The sequence below is a fragment of the Eucalyptus grandis genome, chromosome 7 (genome assembly GCF_016545825.1).
Source record: "Eucalyptus grandis isolate ANBG69807.140 chromosome 7, ASM1654582v1, whole genome shotgun sequence".
Classification (NCBI taxonomy): Eukaryota; Viridiplantae; Streptophyta; class Magnoliopsida; order Myrtales; family Myrtaceae; genus Eucalyptus; species Eucalyptus grandis.
Genome location: NC_052618.1, coordinates 52,843,118 through 52,854,757, shown reverse-complemented (window position 1 = coordinate 52,854,757; position 11,640 = coordinate 52,843,118). Strand labels below are relative to the sequence as shown.

Below are 11,640 nucleotides of genomic sequence, written 5' to 3'. Positions count from 1 at the left end.
AGAGAGAGAGAGAGAGAGAGAGAGAGAGCCGAGACACGCCATACAATGGTGGTCGCCGGATCCCCCGGAGGGTGCGGAGGCCTTGCGGGCCTCTGGGACGTGAAGCACATGGCAGCGCAGGTCATCATGGGATGGTGGTTCGTGGTGTTTGCGAGCCTACTGATCATGGCGGCCGCCGGAGTGACCTACATGTGCAGGCTCTACTCAGGGGACATCAAGACCTCGCTCGGCTAGGACCAGAGCACCCTCAACCTGCTGAGCTTCTTCAAGGATTTCGGCGGGAGCATCGGGATCCCGTCGGGGCTCAGCAACGAGGCGACTCCGCGGTGGTGGTGCTCTCCATCGGGGCAGTCCTCAACTTCTTAGGCTACTTCATGATATGGCTCGCCGTGACCAAGCGGATCATGACGCCGCAGGTGTGGCAGATGTGCCTCTACATATGCATCGGCGCCAACTCGCAGAAGTTCGCCAACACCGGCGCGCTCGTCACCTGCGTCCAGAACTTCCCAGGAGAGCCGGGGCGTCGTGCTGGGGATACTGAAAGGGTAGGCTTACACGAAATTTGGTGGTTCATGCTTGTTTCATGCAGTCACGATTAGCTCAATGATTGGACGAGTGAGTCCAAGACAATTTAATAAAAAAAAAAAAAGTGGTTTTTATGTGTGAAAATGACACGTGAACGAAACTTCCTTCCGAGCTGCTGGTCAAAAGAGAAGACCATTTTATGATCTTGCAAGATAATCAATTAACTTACAAGCTGTAGTACTAGCTCACTCGACTTGTCTTGCTCTTTATATACGCTGCAAAGTTTTGCTCTTTATTACCACATTCTTTGTAAATTTTATCATTTTAATTGCATGCATCGTCTAACTTTTTGCATATACTCTAATAGAATGGTAAATATGGTCATGGAATTTGCATTCTTTCCTTATACAAAAATGAGAGACGAGTATAAACTCATACCCTGGTCATGAAAGAAATTTGAGGACTTTCTGTCCCTTGATGAACTACTCCTAATTGCCTAAAAAGTTTCTTGCGTCGATCGACTTTGTGTTCTGGTCATCATTTTCATGGTCCTTATTCTTTAACTTAAGCGTGACTGCACATTTTGTTGGAGAAGGTTGCAATTTTATTGTAGATTCTGATTTTATTTGATTCAATAGAAGATATTCAGAGATAAAGTAGGAAATTGTAATCGTGTATATCCTTTCCTTGATTCTTTTTTTTTTGTATTATATATATGTATACATGTACAAGGAAATACAATGAGACATAATTACAATTTCCCCTAAGTTTCTGTCATGGTATCAGAGCCTTTCGTAAACACCATTGTCGCGACTAAATTTTTCGGGGTGTGAACCACTTAGGGTTTGGCTAATGGATTATTAAGCCTAAACTTAACTCGGGCTTTCCCAAGCCCATACCAATTTGCGACTTAGGGTTCAAGTTTTTTAACATGCAATTGATTTTTAACTAGGAGTCGCCACTAATCTATTTTTGGTGAGTCGATTAGAAATCCAAGTAAAGTAATGGGAGATTTACTTCACTTCTACGAACCAGAGATTATGGGTACGGGGACTTGATTACACTAGATTTCTCTAATACCCTTTCGGTACCATTCTTTTAATTTCAAAAATGTTTTTTGCAGGCAGCTTGAATTGATTTTAAATTCTAACATGTGAGGTGATCATGCAGGTATGCAAACCACCAATTTAACACTCAAGAAAGCAAGTGAATAAATGATGCAGAACTTACCTCAAAGCAACGAAAGCATCTGCAATGTTAGTTTAGAATTCACATCAGCAGTCCTAAATATGATTTCTAATTAACACGCAATTTTTGTTTTGTTTTCACTTAATTAATGAAAATCATGCAATATGCAATGCATGCCACTAATTTAACATGAAATGATATGACATAACAACATGACTTAGCTATATGACCTAAGCAATATGACATAACTAAGCATGTAGTCTATCCTAAGCATGAGATGGATTTATTCTAAATAATCTTTTGTATTTTCCATGAGATTCGAAATTAAAGAAATGCAACACTTAAATATGCAATCTAAATTAATCTAATGACCTAATTCTAATGACTGACAATTTCTAATTAAATGAACCTAACAAAAATCATTGAATGACGTGCATTTCATGGACCTAATTCTATATGACATGGGTATTTTTATTTTCCTAACAAAACATGCAATTTATCTAGGAGAGATTATCTACCTATAATTGATAAACATGCAACCCTAACATGCAATGACGTGCAAAGAATGCCTTAATTCAACATGATATATGCATGATGATTTTTTTTGTTTTTTTTTATTTATTAATTTCGAAATTAAAATTTTCACATGCAATTCAAATAATGATAAAAACTAACATCCTAAATGAATGTGCTTTTCTTTTGGTTTTCTTTTCCATGATTTAAAATAAAATTCTTATTTTAAATATAAAAGATAATAACCAAACCTAATCTTAATTCAACATTTTTTGGATTTTTATTTAAAACTCGAGATAAGATTGCAATTTTAACCCTAAATCAGCAAATCTAATCCTAACTCAAATATTTTTGGATTTTCTTTTATGAAAATAAGACCGACTCAACCAATGAATCAAATAAGATAAGATTGATATCTAAAAATTGACGAACCATATCTCGCGCATGAGATCGGGTTGGCCAATTTTAAATTAAATCGCAAATCAAATCTCGGGCTTGAGATTGGATTGTCGATTTTATAAGGGATTGCGAGTCGGATTTCGGGCGCGAAAATCGGACTATCAATCCCTAGCTTGAGGGCACTTTCATATTGGGATCTCAATCACATATTTAAAGAGAACAATTTCACTAAAAGAATAAAATAAAAAGGAAAGAAAAAGAAAATAGTAAGTAAATAAATAAATAAAAACTACCTAATTTTCCCTTTTCCTTCCAAGCTTCGTGTTCGTGGCAAGTCACCAAAGCGAGAGGATCGGAGGTCCGGCGGGAAGAAACTCCGGCGGCGGGTGGCGGAGTTCGGGAAGGGGACTCACGGGTCACGCCATTGCGAACGGCGGGTGCTGTGTGCGGGGTTTGGATCCGGCGTCGGCAAGGGAGTCACGGACGGCGGGGCTGGCGTCGCGGGTTGCTCGAAGGAGGCGCGGCGAGGCTCGATGTCGGGTGGCGGGGGCTGCGTTGCGGGGGGCTGCGTTGGGGCGCTCGGATCACGGGCTTCGGCGGCGGGGGGCGGCGGGGACGGCGAGAGGCCTCTGAGTGGCTGCGATGAGGAGCTCCGGCGTCGGATCGGGCTGTTGGGCGCGGCGTCCGGTGAGAGAACCGAATCGGGCGAGCGTCGCGGCGCGGAGCAAGGGCGGCGTCAAACGGGTCTTCGATGAGGCTCGGCACCGGCAAAAGGAAATGTCGAGCCGGGTCCGGGGCTTATGTCGTCGGGGACCTTGGATTTGCAAGCGGAGGGACTCGGGTGCTGGATCTTGACTCAGTGCGACTCGGGGTCACCGGTGGCTGGAATCGACGGCGGAGACAGATTTGCGAGAGGAGGGTCGCAACGGCAGGGGATTGCGCGGCGTCGGGGCTTTGGGTCGCGACGGCGGGCGAGTGGGGCGCTCGGGTTGCGGAAGTGGCTGGTGTCGCGGTGGCGCGGAGGTGCTTTGGTGCAGAGTTGTAGGAGCGGTGAGTGGGGTGGAGGTGCTTTGGGAAGATGATGAACAGTAAAGGTCAAATCAACCTTTACTTGTTTCGGCCCTTCCCCCTCAAACTCACTTCTCTCTTTTACTTTTTTCTTGTGTACTTTCTACAGGAAAATTTTCTTCTCTTTTTATTTTCTTTTATTTTCTGAATTTTTTTCTCCAAAAAACCCCCTTTCTCTCTCCGTACACGATTGCTTTTATAGGTAAAAAATAGGTAATCTTCGTAGAATATTTTATCTCGTTTTTTCAATATGCACGAAGATAATCTATAACCTCCGATCACCCAAATCCTTATCTCAAAAATATTCTCCCGATTTCATCATCTATTGATAAAAAATAAGATTACAATGCGATTTTTTTTTTTTTAATTTTCAAAAACCATAATATCACATCAAATCTTAATTTTTCGCAAGATAATCAATTAAAAATAACGACGGGCTTGGGTTAATTTTATCCTTTCATGGGCCTAGCCCGGCCTACCGAACTAGAGCTCAAAACATAAAATTTGAGCTCATCCACCACCGATCCTAAAAATGAAAATAAAATGCAAAACATGTAAATTAAAATAAATGCACCTAAAACTATATGCTATGCAATTAATTAATTAACTAATATTTTTTTAGGGGTTAAAATTAATCCCTAATTTTTTAATGCAACTAATAATTAAAAGGGTCACCAAAATTTAGGTGTCAACAACCATGAATTGCCTTCGGTAGTCCCTTTTCAATTGTTGTTGCCGATTTCTTTCTGCAAAACAAATTGACACACCGGTTAGGAATTCAGCAGTTCAAACAGAAAGAAATCAAGCACCAGCAAAAAAAAAAATCAAAAAAGGAACCTACCTACAAAATCAAGCCCCGAGCGAATGATCTATCGCAAGATGAACACACTCATAATCAGCACCCACTAATTCCAACTACGGTCCAACAATCCGGTCCAACTCGGTGGCCACCGGTGCAATGGATTCTGTTCAAAATCCATGGGTCGTTGGACAAAATCAGCAATGGACGCAACATAGCCAATCGGAGAGAATTCCGGCACTGGATTCCAACCCAATGGATCCGGATGGCACCAACCCGAAACAAGCTCGGTGGGTCAAGGGGGAAATCCCTACCCGGATCGCAACTTGGTCTCTACCAGTGGGCGATTCCGCCACGGCTCCCGTTTAGAACCCGGGAGATCCATTTTGTACACTTCGACGGCCGATGGACCGGAACTCCGTCTTATTTCCTTGCAACTCACCGGCCCGACAACTACAATGCATGGGCTTGGGATTTCGGGGCGAGCTCTTGTGACTAAAGAGAAGGACGGTTTTATTGATGGTACCGTCCCCCTTCCGACCGATGACCGAATGCGACGAGTTTGGCGCAAGTGCAACAAACTCGTTCGCACTTGGATCGGAACCGCATAGCCCCCAATGTCGCGCCGGCTTGCCACCTGGCGAAGACCCGAAGAAGATGTGGGAGGACATACGCGAAATGTATGGGAAGTTGGATCGGGCGAAACTCTTCTCGCTCACTCAAACAATGACTAAGTTGAAGCAAGGGAACCTCTCGGTTACCGCTTGCTTCAACCGGCTCTCAGCTCTGTGGAATGAGCTCGAGTCGGCCGAGGAGGAGCTCGAGTCGGCTGAGGAGGAGCTCGAGGGGCCCGAAACCACACTTGCACAGTATAGAAAAATCAGAGAAAGAAAGTTACCCGGTTCCTCTTGATCTTGAACGAAAGCTTTTCGTCCTTCCAATCCCAGATCCTAGCGATGGATCCCGTTCCCTCTCTCGGCCGGATCTACCAACTAGCAGTTCAAGAAGAGAATCAAAGGCTTGCGATAGCAGAATACGTGAAGATGGGGGAGGCCGTGACACTCGCGGTTTCGGCGGGGCCATCACAGGCAGCGTGCCGCTGGTCCAGCCTCCGCTGCGAACGTCGAAGACCCTCGGGCGGCTGGCCGGGGTGAGAGAGGCACGAACGGGGAGAAATGGCAGCTGGGAGGAAGAAGAAACAAACCCTAAAATGGACGGTGGAGATTATAGAGGGGGATTCGACGGCTCATATTACAAGTATGGATCTAATGGTGGAGATTTGACGATCCGTGCAGCTGAATCGAACGCTCCTCATTCAGCCACATCAGCCCTCAATTTTAAACAATCTTATGCTCCACGAAGTGCCACGTCATCAAGGGGAATTGGGAAAAATTCCAAAATTAAAGGTAAATACTGTGATTATTGTAAAAGGCCACATCACACTATAGATACTTGTTGGAAATTACATGGAAAACCGACTGAAAAGGAGAAAAGAGAAAGGGATTATTCTGCCTATCAGGTTATGACTCAGGGTAATGAGAAGGCAAATCAGCCAATTTCTGATGATCAATACCAGAACATCATAAGGGCATTGCATCAATTGAAATCTACAGACAAGACTGCGGGATTCTCAGGTATTTCCATTTCCCAAAATAACGGTATTTCAGTTGATGCATGGATAATCGATTCAGGCGCCAATGACCACATAGTATGTAATGAGGATTTATTTTCCTACAATCGAAAAATCCACCCTTTTGTGTACATTAGACTTCCTAATGGCACCACTACTCATGTTTCCAAAATTGGAACCGTCCATCTTAGTGAGCACATTATTCTTAAGAATGTCTTATACATTCCTAATTTTGAATTCAATCTTATATTAGTGTCCAAAGTCTGTGAAGACAACCATTGTCATGTTGAATTCAATTCCAAAAATTGTTCATTTTAGGACCGTTCGACTGGCAAAATGATGGGCTTGGATAGTGTTGCACAAGGGCTTTATTTTTGGATAAGCTTTCCAAGGAATTTTGATTTTTCGTTGCTACATAAAAGCATTTCTTGTAATGTAGCAACTAGCAATAAAAATTTCCTTTATCATCAACGCTCGGGTCATAGTGCTCGTTTTCCTTATCCAAATTGCTCGATTTGTCCCTTAGCAAAACAATCTCGATCTCCATTTCCTACAAGCACGTCTCGAGCCACTAATGCTTTCTCTTTAATTCATGTTGACATATGGGGCCCCTATCATACCCCTCATCGTGATGGCTCGATTCTTCCGACTATTGTTGATGACTACACTCGTGCCACATGGGTCTTTCTTATGCAATCCAAGAGCCAAACATTCTCAAATATTGTGAATTTTCTTTCCTTGATTAAAAATCAGTTTGATGCTTCTATTCAAAAAATTCGCACAAACAATGGACGAGAATTTTTCACCACGGAATGTAGCTCTTTCTTTGCCTCCCATGGAATACTTCATGAAACTTCATGCACATACACTCCTCAACAAAATGGCGTCGTAGAGCGTAAACATCATCATCTTTTAGAAGTAGCCCGAGCCCTTAAATATCAAGCATCCATTCCTGAATCTTATTGGGGAGATTGTGTGGTCACAACGGCTTATTTAATTAATCGCATGCCAACTAGAGTTCTTGAAGGGCGATCTCCATTTGAAATGCTCTTTGGAAAGTCACTAGACATAGAACATCTAAGAGTTTTTGGTTCTCTATGCTATGCCACAATTGTGGGACCTTGGGACAAAATGGATCCTTGTGCTCTTCGATGTGTCTTCATGGGATATTCTCTTTTACAGAAAGGATATAGGGTCATGGAACTATTGACTGGTCGGTTTTTCGTTAGCCGAGATGTTGTCTTCCATGAGGATATAATACTCATGGAAGACAACATACCAGCAGCTCCAGAATACTCGAACTCCATAATCAAGTCACCAATGTTATCTCATGAAGAAGATGAGTCATCACCACAGCAACATATTGAAGTGACTTCATCTGAACAACAAATTGTGGAGCCACCAAGAAGATCAGGGCGTCATACCCGTCCACCCACATGGACCAATGACTACATATGCTCTACCTTGTATTCCCAAGGTACACATTATCCTATATCTTCTTATGTATCTTTTAATCGACTATCCCAAGACCATATGTGTTGCATTAGTCGCATATCAGAGGAACATGAACCTTCCTCCTATGAAGAAGTAGCGTGTGATCCAAGATGGCAGCAGGCCATGGAATCTGAGTTACATGCACTTATGGATAATCATACCTGGGATGTAGTCTCACTACCTAAATATAGAAAACCGATTGGGTGCAAATGGGTATATAAAATCAAATATAAGGCAGATGGCTCTGTTGAACGCTACAAAGCTCGACTAGTTGCCAAAGGATTCACTCAACAGGAAGGTTTTGATTATCATGAGACCTTTTCCCCTATTGCCAAGGAGGTCACTGTTCGTTCCTTCCTCTCTGTTGCTGCAATTCGCAATTGGGACTTACATCAGATGGATGTCCATAATGCTTTCCTTCATGGAGATCTTGACGAAGAAATCTACATGGAACTTCCATAGGGACTTCGCAGACAGGGGGAGTCTCGGGTATGTCGTCTACGCAAGTCCCTATATGAACTCAAGCAGGCTTCTTGGCAGTGGTATGCGAAGTTTACTAATGCACTCACAAGTGCAGGATTTCAGCACTCTAAACATGATTATGCATTGTTCACATGGACTAAAGGTACTTCATCAATTTATTTGCTGATATATGTTGATGATATACTCATTATGGGAAATGATGACTCTGCCATTAGAAAATTTAAAGAGTGTTTGCATTTCAATTTCCATATCAAAGACTTGGGGCCTCCAAAATATTTTCTTGGTATTGAAATAGCTAGATCTGATAAAGGGATATGTCTCAGTCAGCGAAAATTTGTCTTAGAAATTATATCAGAAACAGGGCTATCAGGATGCAGGCCAGCTGTCATTTCTATTGAACAGAATGTCAAAGCTTACAACATTTGAATATGACAAGGCTACCTCATCATCTGATGAAGACCCGTTGCTTCAAGATCCATCAGGTTACCAATGACTCGTTGGGAAGTTGATTTATCTTACTATGACCAGACCTGATATATGCTATGCAGTTCAAATACTTAGTCAATTTATGCATAATCTGAAGCAATCTCACATGAATGTAGCATTGAAAGTTGTAAAATACTTGAAGGGCTGCCCAGGACTTGGAATATTGTTATCCTGAGATTGCGACATGAAGATGAAGGCTTATTGCGATACTGATTATGCAACTTGTCCAATGACTAGAAGGTCTGTCACAGGCTTCTGTATCAATTTAGGGAGATCCCTGATTTCATGGAAAACTAAAAAGCAATCAACCGTTTCCTTATCATCAGCCGAATCGGAATATCGGGCTATGGCGAAAACGGTATGTGAAATAATTTGGATACGAGGCCTACTTTTGGATCTTGGAGTAGAAGTTGATGGAGCAACTGAATTATTCTGTGATAATGATGCTGCACTTAAATTAGCAGCAAATCCGGTTTTTCATGAAAGGACAAAACATATAGAGGTTGATTGTCACTTTACTCGAGAAAAAAATTCAAAAAGGAATCATCACAACTCGAGGAATTAGAACGGTGGAGCAACCTACGGATCTTTTCACTAAGCCTTTATGCCAAAGACAACATACTTATCTACTAAGCAAGCTGAGCGTCTTCGACCTATATAAGCCGCCGGCTTGAGGGGGAGTGTTGAGAAGGTTGCGATTTTATTGTAGATTCTGATTTTATTTGATTCAATAGAAGATATTCAGTGATAAAGTAGGAAATTGTAATCGTGTATATCCTTTCCTTGATTCTTTTTTTTTTGTATTATATAGATGTATACATGTACAAGGAAATACAATGAGACAGAATTACAATTTCCCCTAAGTTTCTGTCACATTTGTTGGAAGAAAATACGATTCCTGATCTCTTAAACCTCCCGATTCAATGAAAGATATAAGAATTAGGTTTGATAAGTTATGGAATTTCGAAGAATCGTTCAATTTCTCTTTTCTGGGCAGCTATGTCGGCCTAAGCGGTGCAATCATCACACAACTATATTTTGCAGTCTACTACCAAGGCCTTGATCCTCCTCATCGGATGGCTGCCGGCCGCCATATCAATCGTCTTCCTCCGCCCCATCCGGATCATGAAGGTGGTCCACCAGCCCAACGAGCTCAAGGTGTTCTACAGATTCCTCTACATCTCCCTCGGCCTGGCCACCTTCCTCATGATCATGATCATGATCATCATCGAGAAGCGCTTCAATAATTCACGCGCCCCGAGTATGGTCTCTCCGCTGCTGGTGTCCTCTTCTTGCTCTTCCTGCCACTCGCCGTTGTCGTCATTGAGGAATACAAACTATGGGCACAGAAGAGAGAAGCCCTAAATGACCTGGCTCTGATCGAGATCGCCACCGAGAAGCCGAGCCTGGAAACATCCCTTCCCACCACCACTCCCCAGAGACGGCACCCCTACCACCGTCTTGGACAATGAAGAAAAGCTGAAAAGCAACTCTCTTGCTGGAGAACGGCGTTCAGGCCACCGGACAGAGGTGAAGACTACACCATACTCCAAGCTCTCTTTAGCATAGATATGTTCATCCTCTTCTTGGCCACCATCTTTGGCGTTGGGGGGACGTTGACGGCCATCGACAACCTGGGCCAGATAGGGGCCTCACTTGGCTACCCAGCTCGGAGCACAAGCACGTTCATCTCCCTAGTCAGCATATGGAACTACCTTGGACGCGTCGTCGCTGGCTTCCTCTCTGAGATCCTCCTAAAACAATACAAATTCCCACGCCCGCTAATGCTTACGTTCATCCTCCTCATCTCATGTGCCGGCCACCTCCTGATTGCAATCAATGTCCCAAATGGCATCTACTTCGCATCCATCATCATCAGTTTCTGCTTCGGTGCGCAGTGGCCGCTGCTCTTCGCAATCATATCCGAAATCTTTGGGCTCAAGTACTATTCAACGCTGTACAACTTCGGTACTGTGGCGAGCCCCATTGGAGGGCATCTGCTCAACGTTAGAGTGGCTGGTCATTTGTACGACAAAGAAGCCAGGAAACAGATGGCCGCACTAGGGCTTGTCCGGAAGCCCGGCGAGGACTTGGACTGCACCGGGGTCAAGTGTTATCAGTTGGCGTTTCTCATAATAACATTCACAACATTGTTCGGCACATGGGTTTAAATAAATGAGTATATTGAAAATGGATTTCATTTTCAAGTTCCTTATAAACACTTTTTTAAGAATCCGTTAAAATATTTTTCGCAGCTCCCAATGCATTGATTGTGATTGTGATAATGTTTTGAAAAAGTAAATTTCCTTGTTCTAAAATTTAACGAGCGTGTCTGATTTACTCATGAATATGACTTTTTAAGCGTACATAATAAGCGATCAAATAAAGGAAGTCACAATATCGATGGTTAGAATATCGAGGTACCTTTCTATCAAATAACATTAGCCGATGCCCTAAAAACACTACTCAACAACACCAGCGCAATTAACACTAATTTCCATGTTGGCGGACCAAAGGTTGTTTTGTTTTGGCATGCCAAGTTGATTTAAATCCAATGACAAAAAAGAAAAAGAAAAAAAGACCTGTCTTGATTTGGGATTTCAAGGCACGGTCGCCCGTTTACTCGAGGGAGCTCTTGCGAGCCCAAGAAGGCAACATGGCCTGGACGAAAGAGACTCCATCATGGACTCTGCAAATGCAATCCTCCTCGACCCACAGGCTTTTGACCATTGATGGGCCGATATGATTGGATCCACCTGACCATTGACTAGTAGAGATGAGCATTGGTCCAAGGTCAACCCTAGACCAACCCTAGACCGGCAACCCTACTAGTCCTTCTCTGGTTCTCAAGGGGATTGGGTCGATCATTGATCCAAAGATCCTTAGATCAGCACTGTATAGGTTGGTCCTCAATCTTGTAAATTTATAGTCGGTGACCTCAATCTGGGGTCATCCATGACCTTAGACAGGTGGATGGGGGTGAGGAGGGGCGGCGAGCGAGAGCAGCCGCCGCAGAGGACAAGGGCTGCAGGTGCTTCGGTGTTTTTCGGCCATG

The 11,640-nt window shown here is 43.3% G+C and overlaps 1 pseudogene; it reads left to right on the top strand.

Moving 5' to 3' along the window:
- Positions 1-10,756, top strand: LOC104455822 (annotated as a pseudogene).
- The last annotated feature ends 884 nt before the right edge of the window (positions 10,757-11,640 follow it).